The sequence below is a fragment of the Vulpes vulpes genome, chromosome 11 (assembly GCF_048418805.1).
Source record: "Vulpes vulpes isolate BD-2025 chromosome 11, VulVul3, whole genome shotgun sequence".
Lineage (NCBI taxonomy): Eukaryota > Metazoa > Chordata > Mammalia > Carnivora > Canidae > Vulpes > Vulpes vulpes.
In genome coordinates this window covers 83,582,344-83,603,342 of record NC_132790.1, presented here as the reverse complement: position 1 = coordinate 83,603,342, position 20,999 = coordinate 83,582,344, and the positions used below count along the sequence as shown (strand labels likewise).

Genomic DNA, 20,999 nt, shown 5'->3' with positions numbered 1-20,999 from the left:
TTTATTTTTACATTAATATTTAACAGATATTTTTCTTGGGAATGGATAAATTTTAACAGATTATAAAGTGCTACATGGGGGCAGCCAATTGATAAATCAGCATCCTTTGCTTTTTAGCACAGAAAGTACAGTGATCTTTTATTGAGATCACTATTACAGTTGATTTCTTAAAGGCTTTCTTATTTCTATTTGTCACTAACAGTAATGATACAAGTAGTTTATCAGATATTTACAGAACACCTATCTTGTACTAAGTACTCTTCCAGAGGATACAAATGTTACCAAGATAGTCTCTGCCCCAGTAAGTATTAGAGTATGTGTAATTTTCAAAGGAGGCTTTATTACATACAAGGAACAGAAAGGGAAATTTACCAGTAGTTCAATAAAGTGCTCATCAGTGCCATCTTAAGAATAATACTGTTTACAATTTAATAACAATATGTGCTAAACTTTGTATTTGCTCCCTTTAATCTATTGGTTAATAGATCAAGAAGTTGTAATTTTTATAGATCAGGAAACTGAGAATAAAGGGCTTAGGTAAGTTTTTGGACATCATACAGTTAGTTTAAGTGCCAAACTCAAGATTCAGAGTCAGGCTTTTCTTAATCTGAGTCTGGGTCCCTAAGGACAAGATATTATGGGACCAATAGAGAAGGGCTTCTGATCTAGCCCAGGCTTTGTATCTCTATGTATTTGTGAATGTTGGAGCATTTGTAAGAAAGTACATCTCAGAGGAAGAAACTGTGATGAGACTGAGGGTGAGGATAAGAAAGTTAAAGAGTATGAGAAGGGCCAAGGTTAACAGACTATGTATAAATACCTGAAGACAAGAAAGCAGGGTACACTCTTGGACATAAATGGAGTTTGAACCTGAATCCTAGAGCATTGATTGGTGAAGAGTGACAGGAGATTCTACTATTTGGAGAAACGTGACTTTGATTTTGCAGCCTTAAAATGGATAAAGGCAATCACTGACTGATACTTTAAATGTATTATGTATCTAAGTGTTCTGTTGGATTCGATTTTGATTTTAAAACAACTGATAGTCTTTAAAACTTTCCCTTTTGTAATTCATTCCCAGGATTCAAAAGCTTTAGAATATATAAAGCAAAAAGTCTTTACCACTTCCTGCCTTCCCATCTATCTCCAAAGAGTTAATCGCGTTTAACTGTTTTGTTTTATATTCATCTGTTAGCATTTTTAATCTAATTTTGTATATATAAGTAGGAATATATATTCTTTCCTTTCCCACCACTATTACACAAAAGCTACTGATGTATAGGGAGCTTTTTTTTTTTAATTTTTAAAAATTTATTTATTCATGATAGAGACAGGCAGAGACACAGGAGGGAGAAGCAGGCTTAATGCCAGGAGCCCGATGCGGGATTCGATCCCGAGACTCCAGGATCGCGCCCTGGGCCAAAGGCAGGCGCTAAACCGCTGAGCCACCCAGGGATCCCCTAGGGAGCTTTTTTAATACAGCATTCCTTTGTGTGTATGTACAATAATTTAGTTTAACTAGTCTTCTATTAAGACCATTGCATTATTTGTAATCTTTTGCTATTACAAACAGTACTGTAATGAGTATTTTTGTGTATACCTTATTTGCTCTTTGTGGAAGAATGTGGGAAAATGTTTTTGTAAAATTGTATCAGATACTGCCAAACTTCTGCTATATGAATTGTGCCCATTTTTAATCCCATTAGTAGTACATGAGTATTTCTTCTCAGTCTTTACAACAGTGTTTTTATCAAACTTTGAGGTAAGCCTTATAAATGATTTAAAAATTATGTGTCAGTGTGATTTCTTTTTTAAATTGAGGTGAAATTCACTTAGCGTACAATTAGCCATTTTATCTACTTACTTTTATAATTAACCATTTTAAATTGTAACAGTTCAGCAACTTTTAGTGCATTCACAATGTTGAATGTTGTGTGACCACTTCTCTATTATCAAAATGTTTTTATCACTCCAGGAGAGTATCTCATATTTATTAAGTAGTCATTCCCATTCTTCTCCTTCAATCCTTGACAAATACTAATCTGCTGTTTGTATAGATTTGCTTGTTTTAGTCCTTTTATATAAAGCAGTTATATAACATGTGACCTTTTATGTCTGATTTTTTTCACTTAACCAAAATGTCTTCAAGGTTTATCAAGGTAGTGCCGTGTATCTATAATTAATTTCTTTTTATAGCTGAATAACATTGTGGTGTAGATCACAATTTTTAAATTTATTCATTTGTTAACATATATTTGGATCATTTCCATCTTTTGTTGGTTATTGTGAATATTGCTACTATAAACATTTATGAGCAAATTCTGTGAGTACTTGTTTCTTGATTTTGGGGGATAAATACCTAGGAACTGCTGGATCCTAGGGTAATTCTATTTTCCTTTTTAGGGAGCTGTCAGATTATTTTCTACAGCAGCTGTAGCATATATTCCTTCAAAAAATGTTTCTTCCCTCCTCTCCATACTGTTTTCCACAGTGACCACACCAGTTTACATTCCCACCAACAATGCACTAGGATTCCCTTTTCTCCACATCCTTGTGAACACTTGCTGTTTTCTTTTTCTTTCTTTCTTTCTTTCTTTCTTTCTTTCTTTCTTTCTTTCTTTCTTTCTTTCTTTTATTCATTCATTCATTCATTCATTCATTGTATCCTAAGTGGGTATGATTTGTGTCCTTAATTATCAGTGATCTTGAACATATTTTCCTGTGCTTTTTGACCATTTGTATCTTAAGAAAATGTGTATTCAAGTCCCTGTTCACTTCTAAATTAGTTTTCCTTTTGTTATGCATTGTTAAGATTTCTGTATAAATTCTGAATACTAAACACTTATTAGATATTTAGTCCATTTTTAATGTTATTTATTTTTTGCTCATGCTGGTAGTCTCAAATCTAAGAATCCATTGCTAAATAAAAGGGCATAAAGATTTGTAAAAATAACAAATAAAGATTTGTGGTTTTTTTTTCAAATAGAGACAGTCCCCAACTTATGGTTCAACTTGTGATTTTTTTTTAAAATTTATTTTTAAAGATTTATATGTTTAATTTTAGAGAGAGTAGGGGGGAGGGAGAGGCAGAGGGAGAGAGGTAGACAGTCTTAAGCAGATTTCCTGCTGAGCACACAGAGCCCAGTGGGGCTTGATCTCATGATGCTGAGATCACGACCTGAACTGAAACCAGGAGTCAGATGCTTAACCAACTGCACCATCCAGATGCCCCTCAACTTGTGATTTTTTAACTCTACATACAGTAGTACAAAAATAATACACATTCTATAAAAACTGCACTTCTCATTTTGAATTTTGACCTTTTCTTGGGCTTAGAGGTATGTGATAGGATACTGTCTTCTGATACTGTACAGAAGCAGTGAGCCATACCTCCCAGTCAGTCGCACAATAATGAAGGTAAACAGCAAAACACTCACAACCATTCTTTACCTCTATAATCATTCTACTTTTCACTTTCAGTACAGTATTCAGTAAATTACATGAGGTGTTCAACACTGTATTATAAAATAGGCTTTGTAGTAGATGATTTTACCCAACTGAAGGCTAACGAAATGTTCTGAGCACAGGTAAGGGAGGCTGGGCTAAGCTATGATATTCAGTGGGTTGGATGTATTAAATGCATTTCTGACTTATTTTCAGTTAATTATGATGGGTTGATCTGGATGTAACCCTATCATAAGTGAAGGAAAATCTGTAGTTTTATACTTTTAGCCTTATAATTCGGTTGTTGATCGTGGTTAATTTTTGTATATGGATGATTTTAATTTGTATTTCTGTTAGGAGTGAGACTTGAGACCTAATTCTATTACTTTTTCCTTGAATTCTCTGTTCCTATCCTTTGCCAATTTTCCTTTCTGGTATCTTCTTAGTTTCTGAAGAGGCATTTGAAAAAAATGGATTTTTAAAACATTTTGATAAAAGTCATAGAATGATCTTTTTATGATATGATTAACGAAGAAAGCACTGTCTTTCACAATTGGAATATAATAAAAATCCAGAAATATATCCAAGTACAAATGAAACTTTAGTAAGCATATCTTAAAACATGAAAGAAGAGAAAGACAAATTGCAACTACACTGAGATCTCATTTTTCACTTATCAGATTGGCAAATTTAAAAATTACAACAACAAAAAATTACAACAACACTCTGTTGGTTAAGCTATTAGAAAATAGACACTCTTACATTGTTTCTTTTCCCCCCATTGTTACATTGTTTCTTAGAATAAAAATTGATACATCTCTGATGGAAATAGATTTGGCAATATCTCCCAAAACTACATTTGTTTTATTCCAGCCACTGTACTTCTATAAATTTGCCATGAAGATACAACTCCAGAATTAAGAAAATGAAGGCACAGGGTTACTCAGTATGATATTATTTGCTAATGCAAAATATTGGAAACAACCTAGATACTCGTATATAGGAGAGTGATTAAGTAAGTTATCATAAAGGTACAAAATAGAATTTTGTAAAAAATTCTGTGAAAAAGAATGAGGAAGATCTCTGTGGACTGATGCAGGAAGATTTTCAGGATATGATTTTAGGGGTGAAATGATAAGTGCAAAAGAGCATCTACAGTATGCAACTTTCTTCGGAAGGAAGAAGGGGAAAATGGACTATATACATATATCTTCCCCTTTTGAGCAAAAGGAAAGAGGAAAGACAAAAGAGAATATCGACTGGCTACCTGCAGGGTGCGTTTGTATATATAAATGAAATATAAAATGAGGTATAAAGTCTAGAAGGAATCGGGGTAAAAGGATGATACTTGAGTATACCTTTAAGTTGAAGTATAGTTGACATCCAACACTGATTAGTTTGACGTATACAACGTAATGGTTTCACATTTATATACATTATGAAATGTTCACAGTGATTTGTAGTTAATCTCTCACCCATACAAAGTTACTATAGTATTATTGACTACATTTTAAAAAAATGTTTTATTTATTTATTCATGAGAGAGAGAGAGGCAGAGATACAGGCAGAGGGAGAAGCAGGCTCTATGCTGGGAGCCTGACAGGGAACTCGATTTTGGGTCTCCAGGATCACGCCCCAGGCTGCAGGCGGTGCTAAACCACTGTGCCACTGGGGCTGCCCTATAACTAGAACTTTATATGTCTTAATCCCCTTTACCTATTTCACCCAGTTCCTTCCTCCATTCCTCTGGCAACCATCAGTTCTATGTATATATGAGTCTGTTTCTGTTTTCTTTGTTCATTTGTTTTGTTTCTTAGATTCCATTTACATGTGAAAACGTGGTATTTCTCTTTGTCTGACTTGTTTCACATAGCATTGTATTCTCTAGGTCTGTCCATGTCATATGCATGCCCATCAATTTGCTGTGATGATGGCAAGATTTTATTCTTTTTTATGAACAAGTAATATTTAAGTGTGCATGCCTGTGTGTTTACACGCACACATTCTATTGATGGACATTTAAGTTGCTTCTATATCTTGCCTATTGTAAATAATGCTGCAGTAAACATAGGTGTGCATATCTTTTCAAATTAGTGTTTTCATTTTCTTCAGGTCAATACCCAAAAGTGGAATTAATGGATTATAATGTATTTCTTTTATTAATCTTTTTGAGGAACCTCCACACTATTTCCCTTAGTGGCTCACTAGCTTATTTTCTCACTAACAGTGCATAAAGCTTCCACCCTCTTCTCAATACTTATTGCTTGTCTTTTTGGTACTGGCCATTCTGGCTGGTGTGAAGTGATACCTCATTGTGGTTCTGATTTGCATTTCCCTGATGATAGGTGATGTTGAGCATCTTTTCATGTGTCTTTTGGCCATCTTTATGTAATCTTCGCAGAAAATGTCTATGTTTTCTGCCCTTTTTTCTCTTTTTTTTCCTTTTTTTTTTTTTTAAACATACTATTTATTCATGAGAGACAGAGAGAGAGAGAGAGGCAGGCAGGGACACAGGCAGAGGGAGAAGCAGGCCCCATGCAGGGAGCCTGACGTGGGACTCATTCCCGGGTCTCCAGGATCACACCCTGGGTTGAAGGTGGCGCTAAACTGCTGAGCCACCCGGGCTGCCCTCTGCCCGTTTTTAAATCAGATTATTTGTTCTTTGGGAGTTGAATTTTATGAGTTCTTTATGTATTTTGGACATTAATCCTTCATCAGATAGATGATTTCAAATGTTTTGTCCTGTTTATTATTTCCTTTTTGTTTTATTGATGGTTTGCTTCATTGTGCAAAAGCTTTTTAGTTTGATGTAGCCCCAATTGTTTATATTTGCTTTTTTTGCCCTACTCAAGGAGATAGAACCAAAAAAATATTGGTTAAGACTGGTGGTCAGTGGTTTACTGCCTGTTTTCTTTTAGGAGTTTTATGTTTTTAGGTCTTATATTGAGGTCTTAATCCATTTTGAGTTTTTTTTTCTATACGGTAAAAGAAAGTGGTCCAGCTTTTTCTCTCTCACTCTCTTTCTCTCTCTCTTTCTCTCAAATATATCTTCAAATTTTTTTTTAAAAAAGAGAACGTGGTCCAGTTTTATTCTTTTGCATGTAGCTGCCCAGTTTTGTCAACATGGTTTATTGAAGACCGTCTTTTCACTATTGTATATTCTTGCTTCCTTTATCATAGATTAATTGACTATATATGCATATATTGGTTTATTTCTAGAGTCTCTGTTCTGTTGATCTATGTATTTGTTTTTGTTTGTATTGAATCTGTGAATTGCTTTGGGTAGTGTGGACATTTTAACAATATTCAATCTTTTAATCAGTGAGCATGGTATATCTTTTTATTGTCTTCAGTTTCTTTTATATCAGTGTCTTAATAGTTTTTAGAGTACAAGTCTTTCACCTTTCTTGATTAAATTTATTCCTAAATATTTATTCTTTTTGATGCAGTTATAAATTTCTTTTTCTGCTAGTTGGTTTTAGTGTATACAAACATAACCAGTTTCTTTATATTAATTTCATACCCTGTAACTTTACTGATTGTAAACAATCAGTAAACACTGATTGTGTTTATTAGTTCTAATAGTTTATTGATGGAGTTTTTAGGATTTTCTATATATAGTGTCATGTCATCTGCAAATAATGACACTTTAACCCTGTCCTTACCAGTTTGGATGCCTTTTCTTTCTTTTTGTTGTCTGATTGCTGTGGCTAGGACTTCAAGTCTATGTTGAATAAAGGTGGTGAGAGTAGACATCCTTGTCTTGCTCCTGATCTTGAAGGAACAGTTTTTAGCTGTTTACCATTGTGACCTTAAGTGATTTCTCATATTTGACCTTTATTATATTGAGGTGTGTTTCTTCTCTATTCTGTTCAGAATTTTTATCATATATGGATTTTGCCAAATGCTTTTCCTGCATCTCTTGAGATAATCATAGGGTTTTTATTCTTTTATTTTGTTAATATGGTGTATCACATTGATTTGCAGATGTTGAACCATGCTTGCATCCCTGGAGTAAATTCCACTTGATTATAGTAAATGATCCTTTTAATATATTGTTGAGTTCAATTTGCTAATATTTTGTTTAGGATTTTTGCATATATATCTCAGGGATATTGGCCTGTAATTGTCTTTAAGTGTCTTTGTCTGGTTTTGGTATATATCTAATGCTAGTCTTGGAGAATGAATTTAAAAACATTTTTTCCTCTTGAGTTTTTTGGTAATTTGGGAAGGATAGTTACTAATTCTTTTTAAAATGTTTGGTAGAATTCCCCTGTGAAGCCATCTGATTCTGGCCTTTGGTTTGTTGACAGTTTTTGATTACTGATTGAATTCCATTACTTAGTAACCTGTCCAGATTTTCTTTTTCTTCCTTAGTCATTCTTGGAAGATTGCGTGTTTCCAGGAATTTATCCATTCCTCTTAGAAATCCATTTTGTTGGTGTATAATGTTTTCGTAGCAATCTCTTATTCTTTGTATTTCTATGGTGTTGGCTATAATTTGTCTTTCATTTGTAAGTTTTTTATGTCCTTTCTCTTTTGATGACTGTGGCTAAAGGCTTATCAATTTTCTTGATCTTTTCGAAGAACTAGATCTTATTGATCTTTTCTATTGTTGATTTAGTCTGTAATTAGGTTTTTTCCACTTTGTTCTTATTTTTTCTTTATACTTAGTGCTTTGTTTATTCGTTTTCTGTTTCCTTTAGGTGTAAGGTTAAATTGCTTACTTGAGCTTTTTGTTTGTTTCTTGAAGTAGGTTTGTTTTTTTTTTTTTTTTTTTTTTGAAGTAGGTTTGTATTGCTATAAACTTCTCTTACAACTGATTTTTGTTTTTTAAATATTTTTAACTTCTGTTTTTCCAATTTCATTTGTCTCAGGTATTTTCTTATGTACTTTTTGGCTTCTTTGTTGCCCCATTGATGGGTTATTAGAATATTGTTTAGCTTTTTCAGGTGTCTGTGGGGTTTTTTTCTTAAAACTGTTAGTTTTATAGTGTTGGGATTTAAAAAGGATGCTTGGTAGGATTTTAACCTTCATAAATTTATTGAGACTTGTTTTTTGGCCTACCATGTTATCTATCCTGGAGAATCTTCTATTCACTTGAAAACTGTGTATTCTGCTAAATTTTGATGGAATGTTCTGCATATATCTGTTAAGTCTGTTTCATCTTTTGTGTTGTTCAGAGACAGTGTCTCCTTCTTGAGTTTCTGGCTGAATGATTTATCCAGTTATGTAAGTGAGGTGTTACAGTCCTCTACTATTATTGTGTCAATGTCATTTTCTCCTTTTATGTTTCTAAATATTTGCTTTTATATGTAGGTGCTCCTATGTTCAGTACATAGATATTTAAAACTGTTATATTTTCTTGCTGGACTTTTCCCTTGATCATTAGGTATTACCTTTCTTTGTTGCTTCAGTCTTTGTTTTAAAGTCTATTTCGTTTGATCTATGTATGTATTGCTACTGCAGCTTTTTTTTTGGTGGGGGGGCTTCTCTTTGCATTCAATAGGTTTTCATTCACTTTGAATGTGTAGATGTTTCTAGGTCCGAAGTGAGTTTCTTGTAGTCAGCATATGGATGGGTCTTTTTTTAGTATAGAGTTGTCCTATTAGATCATTTTAGTCTGCTTACATTCATAGTGGTTATTGATAAGTATCTACTTAATGCTGTTTTATTAACTATTTTCTGGTTGTTTTTATAGTTCTGCTTTGTTCCTGTCTTACTCTCTTTCCTTTTGATTTGATTACTTTCTTTAGCATTATGCTTTTTTTCTTTTTCTTTATTTTATATCTTTTTTTTTAATTTTTTTTTTAATTTTTATTTATTTATGATAGTCACAGAGAGAGAGAGAGGCAGAGATACAGGCAGAGGGAGAAGCAGGCTCCATGCACCGGGAGCCCGACGTGGGATTCGATCCCGGGTCTCCAGGATCGCGCCCTGGGCCAAAGGCAGGCGCCAAACCGCTGCGCCACCCAGGGATCCCTATTTTATATCTTTTTAAAGTTTGGTTTGTGGTTATCATGAGGTTCATATGTAACATCCTAGGCATATAAATTTATTTTAAATTGATGGTTGCTTAAGTTTGAACACATTCAAAAAGCATTACATTTTTACTGCTTCCATATTTGATGTTGCCTTAATTTATTCTTTTTTGTTAAGATTTTATTTATTTATTCATGAGAGACACAGAGAGAGAGAGAGAGGCAGAGACACAGGCAGAGGGAGAAGCAGGCTCCATGCAGGGAGCCTGACGTGGGACTTGATCCCAGGTCTCCAGGATCAGGTCCTGGGCTGAAGGTGGCACTAAACCGCTGAGCCACCTGGGCTGCCCTATTCTCATTTTTAAAATTCTTTTTTCTTTTGGTTCTTTTTTAATACTTTCTATCTCTTTCTTGAAGTTCTCACTGAGTTCATCCACTCTTGTCTCAAGTCTGGTGAGAATCTTTATGACCATTATTTTGAATTCTTTATCAGGTAGATTGTTTATCACAATTTCATTTAGTCGTTTTTCTGAGATGTTATCTTAATTTTTTGTTTTTCTGTCTCTTCATTTTGTCTTAACTCTGTGTGTTTGTTTGTTTCTATGTATTAGGTAGGTCAGGGACATCTTCTGGTCTTGAAAATAGTGACCTTTTATATGTGGGGCTTATTAGCTCAATCTCCTTTGGTCACCAAAACTAGGTACTTCAGGGGTTTCCCCTGCATAGGTTGTGTGTTGCCTCCCTACTGTGACTGTGTATTGTCTGCCCTGGTGGTTTTTGGAGTGGCTGGCCTCTAGCCCAGCTGGCTGCAATTAGCATTTTTAGCTACTGTGGGCCACACTGGTAGATAAGGATGTCCCTTGACTTGGCTGGCTGAGTGTTCTATCTGAAGCTTCTGCAGTTGTTTTTGTTGGGTGTGCTTAGTCCCCCAGCCATAGTTGACTGACAGGCCTGGCTATAGCTATTGTGTTAGTAGTGGTGGGTGGGGCTGTTTCCCCCTTCTGACTGCAGGATTTCTTTTTGAAGAGTGCCAGTCCTGGCTAGTGCTGCCTGTCAAGGGTGACAGGGCAGTAGTCACTTTGTGGACATGTTGGTTTTAATTGAGGTTGCTTACTGGGTATGAGTGAGCAAGAGCCGCTTTGGTAGATGCCAGCTGGTGCTGGTCCCCAAGGGATCACCAAGGCATGACAAGGGGTGCCAACAAGACAGATGGAGAGTGTCAGAACTGGCTCTTGTCATCTCATTGGTCAACCTAGGCTGAAGGAGAACCGGAAAAATGGTGCCTGCCAGCACTTCCATTTCTGAAGAAAATTACTCCAGATCCCGGCTGTTTTGGCAAATGCCCTAAAATTAGTCAATAAGTCGTTTCTGTGATGCAGGTGCTTTGCAAACTATTTCATTGCTGGATCTCAGAATGAGTGATACTGTGTACTAGCGCATTAGAGCATTGTTTCAATTTCCTGTAGCACTCTAGCTCTTTTAGAATTAAGCCCTGTTGATTTTCAAAGCCAGACACAAATGGGACCACCTCATGGTTTAGATTGCCAGGGTGGGGCTTGTGCTTGATGTGGGGCTTGATCTCCTCACTCCTCAGGTAATCCTCTGTGTTTGTGATATCCCTCTTGCTTGCTGTACTTTTTCACTGTGTTTTTTGTTGGTTTATTATGGTTTGTTTCTGATTGAATCTCTGCCCCTCCTACCCTTCTTAAGGTGGCGTTTTCTTTATTTCTTTGGCTGTTTAGGCTTCAGGTCATTTTAAGAGTGAGTTGTAGTATATATAGTTTAGCCTTGATATGTCTGTAGGAGGAAGTGAGCTTAGGATCGTCCTACTTTGGCATCTTCTCAAGCTCCCAGAATATACTTTGGAATAGTCCTGACTTTTGGAGTTGCCTTAATATTTGTTCCACTAATCCATGAAATGGAATGGAATGTCTTTCCATTTGTTTGTGTCATGTTCAGTATCTTTCATCAGTGTTTTATAATTTTCAGAGTACAGGTAATAGATCCCTCCTCCTTTTTAAAAGATTTTATTTGAGAGAGAGAGTGTGTGTGAGTGCATGAGCCAGGTTGGGGGGGGGGTTGGTCAGAGAGGGACAGGCAGACTCCTTGCTGAGTGGGGAGCCTGATGCAGGGCTTGATCCTGTGACCCTGAGATTTCAACCTGAGCCACAGTCAGATGCTTAACTGAGTCACCCAGGTGCCCCAGACCCCCTTTATAAGATTAAGATCGGGAAAGTGTTGGAAATTACTTCATGGTACTCCTCACTTGATTGTATATATGAAGATGAATTTCCAGTGCATCAACAATTTAAGTATAAAATCAACAAATAGCAGAAACAGAAAAGGAAATAGTAAATACCAGTAAGAAAGAATAAAAACACTAGAAGTAAATATGAAAGAATTCCTTTAAGTGGGAAGGTCTTTTATTAATGTGACTCAAAATTAATTCTGACTCAAAACTTGTAAACGAAAATTTAAAATTTATAAATAAAATTAGTAAGTTAAAAGAACACTAAAAAATGTACTTCAAACTATACATAGAGTACAGAGTATAGGGAAAGTTGAAAGATAGGAAAAATGGGGTGAATTTTTTTTATTACAATCTCCCTATTCTATATTGAAGTAAGACTTGTGTTGAAATCCTTGTGTTAGACCTCTTGTGTTCAAAAGCATTTCCCAAATCTAGATTGCTATTTGGTTGTATCAGCCCATTTTTTCTAAAGCTATGTAATAGTTAAAAACAAAATGATATTAAAGAGTCCACTGAAGAGGGAAGAGAATCAGAGAAGGAATGAAAAAACACAAACCTTTCTTTTCTAGTTCCTGGCTAAAAGGGACACCTCTTCCAGTAACATGACAAATTGTATTGTCAGGAGTGAAGAGTCTGGGCAGCTCTCCTCTTTTTTGTAGCTCTCGTATCATTATTTTCTTACCTTTACCCTGGAGTCTAGTAGATGTTATTGATTTCCTACTTAAGCTGTCTTAAGTTGGATCAGTACCCCTATTTGTTTCCTTCACTCTGCCCACACATCTGTATTCTCCCCATTAAAAAATCTCTTCATTTGAACCATCTGGAGTGAATTGTATTTACTTCTGGGAATCCTCAGTTAGAATTAATTGACTAATTCATTGTGTAATAACAGGATGGATTCAGTATCAGTGGAGTAGGAAGGATGGGGATGGAAAAGTTGGTTTAAATACTATTGACTTGGGGCACCTGGGTGGCTCAGTCAGTTAAGCATCCTACTCTTGATTTCCACTCAGGTCATGAGATCTCACCCATCATCTGTGCTCTGTGCACAGAGTTTGCTTGTCATTCTCTTTCTGCTCCTACCCTAGCTTACACACTCACTCTCACTCTCATTAAATACATACATACATAAAATTCACTTAGAGTTGCTTTTCTAATGCTGTGCAACTTTATAAACTTCATAGGAACAAATTCTAAGGAAGCTAAGACAAAACAGAATGATAGGATATCTTTATAATATTCTGCAAGACAAAATAACGATATGTTATCCCTATTTTAAAATATTTAATGCATCCTTGATAATGGGCATATATATTTGGGTATACCCTAATGCCAGTATATAACATATTTCAGAAATACATATCACAGATATTGGTACTGATAGATTTTTTTTTTTAACAAATGTGCCTGTTTTTACTTAATAAAGGGTGCGTTTATGAAACGGGATTTAGGTTAGAAGCACCATCTTTTTTAGTTGGTTGTAACAAGTAATGACTCCGTTTTGTGGTGTTTGTGACTAACACTGGACTTCCAAATGCATGAGGGTTTTCTAGGAGTGCAGGATTGCTGGAGAATTATGAGAGACCATATCCTAAGGAATGCTTACTCCTAGGGTTTCCTGAACTTTCCCATTTTGTGGGCCAGTTAGTGTCTCAGTAATGTTTTCATGGTATCTGTATGCAAAAACAAAACAAAACTTAGCAATTCCTTTTTGTGGTAGTTAGTTTTAACCAATTTATTTATGTCCTAACAACTTAAGAGTTCATTGGAAACATTGCATGCTATTCTTATATAACCATAATTACTTACTAAAGGATATATATACCCATTGGATATTGTACAATTTCTTAAATTTTAGAATCACTTACCTTTCCTGTTCTATGTTGGTTTTCCAGCAGTATTTGTGAGAACTCAAAGTATAATGAATAAAGTATCATCTGATGTTGAGACTGTGAATTACCACATGCTAATAGTTCCTATCTTGCTTGACCAATATTCGACATTGCTGTATTTCCCTTTGAAATTTTAAAATAACCCCACAGTTCCTTTATGATTTTGCTTCATGGCCAAGAGCATCTTAGTACACAATTTAGCCACTATAGCTTTAACCATTGACTGAGAGCTAGTATACCCCAACTCCTTTGAGTAGAGATACCCCAACTCCTTTGTCCCTCAGGTGAGATAACTTTGAAGTGCATGGCCTACTCAGACTCTGAGTTTTCCAAGGAGTTTAATTGGGCTCCAGTTATCCATGTTAGTGATTGGCTACATAACACACTTATTATTATCTGCTTTTTAAACTTGTTTTATTTCTCACTCCCATTACCAGTTTTATATGGGATCTCTTCCCAAAATAAACTACTTTTACTGATATTATAACTGTCTCAATCTCTTTAGAAGATAGAAACAGTTCATTATGGTTTAATTAATAATTATTTAATCAGTTAATCGTTAATCAGTTAATACTGTTTCAAAGTCTGCCTTCATAAATTCCTTATAACACAGTGTATATATATCGATAGTTCAGTACTATTTTTATTAAATCCTTTTTAATTGTGGTATGTATACAGAAGAGTACATAAAGTGTAGATGTACAGGTTAAATAATTATATTATGAATCCCAGTGTTACCAGTACTCAGCTTAAGGAAAATAACATTGTCAGGAATTCAGAAGACTTCTCTATCATGACCACCTCCATTTTCCACAGAGATAAAAATACTAGCTTGATTTTTGTGATAATAATTTCCTTGCCTTTCTTTATAGCTTTACCATGAGTGGATCCATCCTTAAACAGTTTAGTTTTGCCTTCCTTTCTTCTTTAGATAATTAATTGTTCTCTTTTGTACGTACTCTTTTGTCTTTTTTCTGCTCAAATATTCTATCTATGAGATTCATTTATGTTTCCTATGCCATATTTTATTCATTTTTGTTGATGTAAAGCAAATAATTCTTTGATGTGGTGGTCTTTCCCGTGCATTGTAGAATTTTTAACAGCATCTCTGGTCTCTACCCTTGAGATGCCAGTTGCACATTCCTGTCTCTCCTCCTACACTCCCTTCTCTTGTTTTGACAACCAAAAATGTTTTCAGATAATGTTAAATGTCCCCGTGGGTGCAAAATTGCCATTCTGTGAGAATTACCCTCAAGTATTTACTATGTGAATATACAAGTTAATTTAAATTACCCACACTTGAAGGAAATTAGGTTGTTGCCAGCTTTTGAATAGGATGAACAGTGTTACTCTAAGCTGTCTTTAGTACATGTTAATTCAATATCCATGTAACACAAGGTGCTGTAGTTTGTGTACTGAGAAGTGAAGTTGCTGAAGTAAAAGAGATGGAACTTTTCTAGGGTAATGCCAGACTGTTTTCTGAAGTGGTTGTAGAAATTTCTTGTCCTTTTGTATTTTCATGTATGTTTTAGAATTGGATTGTCAAGTTCCATTAAAAAAAAAACAACTTGGAGTTTTGAATAGAATAAAATTTAATTTGTAAATTTCTTAACTATCATAATATTGCCATTAAGGCTGGGTAATTACTTGTTGAGGGGAGCTTTGCTGCATTGTAGAATATTTAGCAGCATCTCTGACCTCTATCCCTAAATGCCAGTAGCGTCCCACCCTAACCTGCAATTATTCATATCTGTGGGGAGTGGAAAACTAAAGTTGAGAACTACTGCTGGATAAGAGGGGTGAATTTACATCTTTATAAAATCGTATCTTCAAATTCATGATCATTGTATATATGTTTCCATTTATTTAGATCTTTATTTTTCTCGTTTCAGAGGGTATTTTTGTGCATGAGTGAAAAGGTCTGTACATCTATTAAAATCTGTAGTTTTGGACTTAAACATTTAAAAAAGTTATTATAAACAGTGTCTTTCTGTAAAGTATATTTTATTTTTTAGAGGAGTTTTAGGTCTACAAAAAAATTGGGCCAAAATTTGGAGAGTTCCTTTTCTCTCTGCCAGTTTCTCCTGTTAATAACATCTTGCATTAGCTTGGTATATTGTTACAATTGGTAAACCAGTATTGATTCGTTATTAACTAAAGCTCATAGCTTACATTAGGGTTGTCTCTTTGTGTTTCAAAGTTCCAAGGGTTTCTGCAAATGAATAGTGTTATGTATCCACCATTATAGTATCAAACTGAATAGTTTCACTACCCTAAAAATCCCCACTGTGCTCCTTCTGAATATTCCTACCCACCCCTAACTCTCTACCCCTCATTCCTGGGTACCACTGATTTTTTAATGTTAAATCTAACATGCCTTCCTGAAATGAATTCACCTTGATCATGATGCATTATATTTTTAAAATTATTGCTTGGTTTGATTGGCTGATACCTTGTTTAGGAATTTTTTTTTGGTATTTGTCTTCATCAATGAAATTGGCCTGAAATTTTCCCTTTCCATTCTTTCCATCTCAGATTTTATTATCAAGTCTTTACTAAATGAATGGTGGAGAATATCCTCTTTTTGTTTGTTTTTGTTTTTTGTTTTCCTGGAAGAGTGTATGAGATTGGAATTGTTTCGAGAACATTTGGTAGAATTTGCTCTTGAAACCATATGGACTTGAATTTTTTTAGTTTTTTTATTTATTGGAAGATTTTAAACTACTGATTCAATTTCTTTAATTTAGCATTATGCAGGCTTGTTTGCTTCTAACAAGCTTATTTTTTAGGAAATTATCCATTTCATTTGAATTTTCAAATTTATTTAATATGGTTATTTTTAATAGCCCCTTTTATTTTAATTTTAAAAAGATTTTATTTATTTATTCATGAGAGAGACAGAGAGAGAGGCAGAGACATAGACAGAGGGGGAAGCAGGTTCCCCGTGGGGAGCCTGGTGTTGGGACTCAATCCCAAGACCCCGGGGTCATGACCTGAGCCAAAGGCAGATGCTCACTCACTGAGCCATCCAGGCACCCACCCCTTATGTTTTAATGTGTGTATCTTTTTGTGATATTTCTTTTCATTAGTTCAAAATATTTTCTAATTGTTTTTTTTCTTTGATTCATGGATTATTTAAAGGCCTATTTCTTAACCTCCAAACATGAAATTTTCTGGTTAACTCTTTTTAAATTTTAAATTCAGTTTGCCAACATATAGTGTAACACCCAGTGCTCATCATATTACGTGCCTTCCTAATGCCCATCACCCAGTTACCCCATCCCCGCGCCTACCTCCCCTTCTGCAATCCTTTGTTTTCCAGAAATAAGAGTATCTCATGGTTTGTCTTCCTTTCTAATTTTTCCTCATTCAGTTTCCCCTCCTTCCCTTATTGTCCACATATAAGTAAAACCATATGGTAATTGTCATTCTCTGATTGAGCTATTTCACTTAGCATAATACACCCCAGTTCTATCCACATCAATGTAAATGGTAGGTACTCATCCTTTCTGATTGCTGACTACTACTACATTGTGTATGTATGCATGCATATGCACACACACTACATCTTTATCCATCTGTCAAAGGACATCTTGGCTCCTTCCACAGTTTGGCTATTGTGGACCTTGATGCTATGCACATTGGGGTGCAGGTTTCCCATTGTTTCACTACATTTGTATCTTTGGGGTAAATTTTATTATTGATTTCCTCTTAGCTTAATTGAACTTGATGCCAGAAAAAATGGTCTGTATGGTTTTAGTCCTTTTTAGTTTGTGTAGGTCATGTGGTCAGTTTTTGCAAACGTTTTATGTGTGCCTGAAATCTGTATGTATTGTTGTGTCCATCAGGTTAAGATCGTTCTATAATTGTGTGGAATACTTTATATCCTTTTAATCTTTACTTTTCTAGCAGTTACTGAGAAAAGTTTTAAAATTTACATCATGACTGTAGATTTATATATTTCTTCTTGATTTCTCTTTGAAGGCCTTCCCCTTCCCTCATCCTCTTTTTCATGTCCTCTCCCTCCCCCATCACGTGCTTTGTTATTGGGTACATATAAAATATTCAGATATTTCTTATAACTCAAATATTTTACATTTACTTAATGGTCCTCTTTATCTCTGGCAGTGCTTTTTCTAAAATTTTATTTATTTGAATACTAATGAAACTCCTTTTATGGTTTTTGTGGCCCACTCTTTTCTCTTTTTCTCTGTTCATTGTTGTTGTATCCTCACCTCTTATATGCCTTTTATAAACAACATATAGACAGATTGTACTTTTTTAATCAGTCTGAAAACTATTTTGATTGTATCATTGAGTTATTTTTACATTTAATGTAAATATTGGGTGTTTGGATTATATTGAACTAATGTTTGTTGTTTGTCCTGACTGCTTTATATGTTTTTCTTGTTTTGTTTTTCTTTCTTGTCTTTAGATTCTTTGAATTCATAATAATTCATCCCCCCCCCCTTCTTATTTGGACATTTTTGTACTCTTTACATGCATTTAATGGTTACCCTAGAGATTATAAAAATCATACTTAATGTAGCACAATCCAAAGGTAATTACTACCTTCACCCTTTCCCCAGACAGTACAAGGACTTCCATTTACTTCCTTCTTTGTGTTGTAATTTAAATCCATTTCATTTTCCCAAAGTCATTATTTTAAAAAAATAAGGTTATTGTTGTTTTAGCTGTACCCATATACATGCCATTTTATTTGTTCTTTTTTTTTTAAATAAATTAATTTTTTTATTGGTGTTCAATTTACCAACATACAGAATAACACCCAGTGCTCATCCCGTCAAGTGCCCCCCTCAGTGCCCGTCACCCATTCACCCCCACCCACCGCCCTCCTCCCTTCCACCTCCCCTAGTTCGTTTCCCAGAGTTAGGAGTCTTTTTCTTCTCCCTTCCCTTATATTCCCTTTCACTGTTATTTATATTCCCCAAATGAATGAGAACATATAATGTTTGTCCTTCTCCGTTGACTTACTTCACTCAGCATAATACCCTCCAGTTCCATCCACGTTGAAGCAAATGGTGGGTATTTGTCGTCTCTAATGGCTGAGTAACATTCCATTGTATACATAAACCACATCTTCTTTATCCATTCATCTTTCGATGGACACCGAGGCTCCTTCCACAGTTTGGCTATTGTGGACATTGCTGGTAGAAACATCGGGGTGCAGGTGTCCCGGCGTTTCATTACATCTGAATCTTTGGGGTAAATCCCCAACAGTGCAATTGCTGGGTCATAGGGCAGGTCTATTTTTAACTCTTTGAGGAACCTCCACACAGTTTTCCAGAGTGGCTGCACCAGTTCACATTCCCACCAACAGTGTAAGAGGGTTTCCTTTTCTCCGCATCCTCTCCAACATTTGTTGTTTCCTGCCTTGTTAATGTTCCCCATTCTCACTGGTGTGAGGTGGTATCTCATTTGTGGTTTTGATTTGTATTTCCCTGATGGCAAGTGATGCAGAGCATTTTCTCATGTGCATGTTGGCCATGTCCGTGTCTTCCTCTGTGAGATTTCTCTTCATGTCTTTTGCCCATTTCATGATTGGATTGTTTGTTTCTTTGGTGTTGAGTTTAATAAGTTCTTTATAGATTTTGGAAACTAGCCCTTTATCTGATATGTCATTTGCAAATATCTTCTCCCATTCTGTAGGTTGTCTTTTAGTTTTGTTGACTGTATCCTTTGCTGTGCAAAAGCTTCTTATCTTGATGAAGTCCCAATAGTTCATTTTTGCTTTTGTTTCTTTTGCCTTTGTGGATGTATCTTGCAAGAAGTTACTGTGGCCAAGTTCAAAAAGGGTGTTGCCTGTGTTCTCCTCTAGGATTTTGATGGAATCTTGTCTCACATTTAGATCTCTCATCCATTTTGAGTTTATCTTTGTGTATAGTGCAAGAGAGTGGTCTAGTTGCATTCTTCTGCATGTGGATGTCCAATTTTCCCAACACCATTTATTGAAGAGACTGTCTTTCTTCCAATGGATAGTCTTTCCTCCTTTATCGAATATTAGTTGACCATAAAGTTCAGGGTCCACTTCTGGGTTCTCTGTTCTGTTCCATTGATCTATGTGTCTGTTTTTGTGCCAGTACCACACTGTCTTGATGACCACAGCTTTGTAGTACAACCTGAAATCTGGCATTGTGATGCCCCCAGAAAAATCTGGCATTGTGATGCCCCCAGACATTTTATTTGTTCTTTTTAAAAAATGTTATATGTGTCTGAGATCACATCTGCCTAAAGTACAGCATTTAGAAAATCTAATGAGATTCTATTGGACATTCTGTAGACTTTGAAGATTTATATAACTTTGAAGATTTGAATAACATGTCTTCTGTTTCTTAAAATATATATTGATGGTTATATTGTATATTGGGAGTTATTTTCTTTAGTTCATTGAAGACATTTTATTGTCTTCTGGCTTGTATTGTTGTTGAGAAATAGGAATAATAATTTTCTCTTTCAATACTTGTATTTCCCAAAGTTTAAGATTTCTTTTTGTTTCTGGTATTCTGTCTTGACTATATTATATTCTATTTATAAAACATAATTCTTTCAGGTGGCCCAGTCAATTAAGCTGCTGCCTTAGCTCAGGTCATGATCCCAGGACCCTGGGATCCAACCCTACCTCAGCCTCCTCACTCAGCAGGGAGTCTGCTTCTCCTTCTCCCTCTGCCCCCCCCTCCCCCCCCATTCATGGGCTTTTTCTCTCTTTCTTTTTCAAATAAATAAATCTTTTTTAAAAGAACATAGTTCTTTGGATTGGTTTCTTTCATCCGTTACCTTTTTAAATATTGCTCCTTCTCATTTTATTTCTCTTCTACACCAGTAACTTTGTTTAAACTTTGCATATGGTCTTCTATGTATTTTTGCATTTTGAATATCTGTGCAGCTTTCTGTGTAATATATTTCCTTTCTTTGTTTACTTTTTTTCATCTGTGGCAATCTATTTCAGTTACTATATTGGTCCTTTCTAGAAACAATAGTTAACATGGATATCTCTCTTTTTTTTAACATGGTTATATATACATTTATTCTGATACACACATACACACACACTGATTTCCCACTACTTCATAAGGTCTCAAATGCTTATCAAAATGTTTTTCTTATTTTCATTCGCATTTCAGGAAGGTTTATATAAATAATACTGTTTATAATACTACCCTATATTCTTTTAAATATTTATTTATTTATTTGAGAGAGAGAGAGATTGGGAGAGCGCTTGTATGCACAAGTGGGAGCAGAGTAGAGGGAGAGGGTGGAGTCAACTCCATGTTGAGTAGGGAGCCCAACTTGGGGCTTGATCCCTGGATCCCGAGATCAGGACGTGAGCTGGAGGCAGACATTTAATCAACTGAGCCACCCAGGTGCCCCATGTGGCTGTCTTTTACAGAAAAAGAAGTCCATGGAATTGTT

The 20,999-nt window shown here is 35.3% G+C and overlaps 1 protein-coding gene across 3 annotated transcripts in view; it reads left to right on the top strand.

The window, feature by feature from the left end:
* Positions 1 to 20,999, top strand: part of STAG1 (STAG1 cohesin complex component) — a 401,472-nt gene that overhangs the window by 185,893 nt on the left and 194,580 nt on the right. The window lies entirely within an intron of this gene.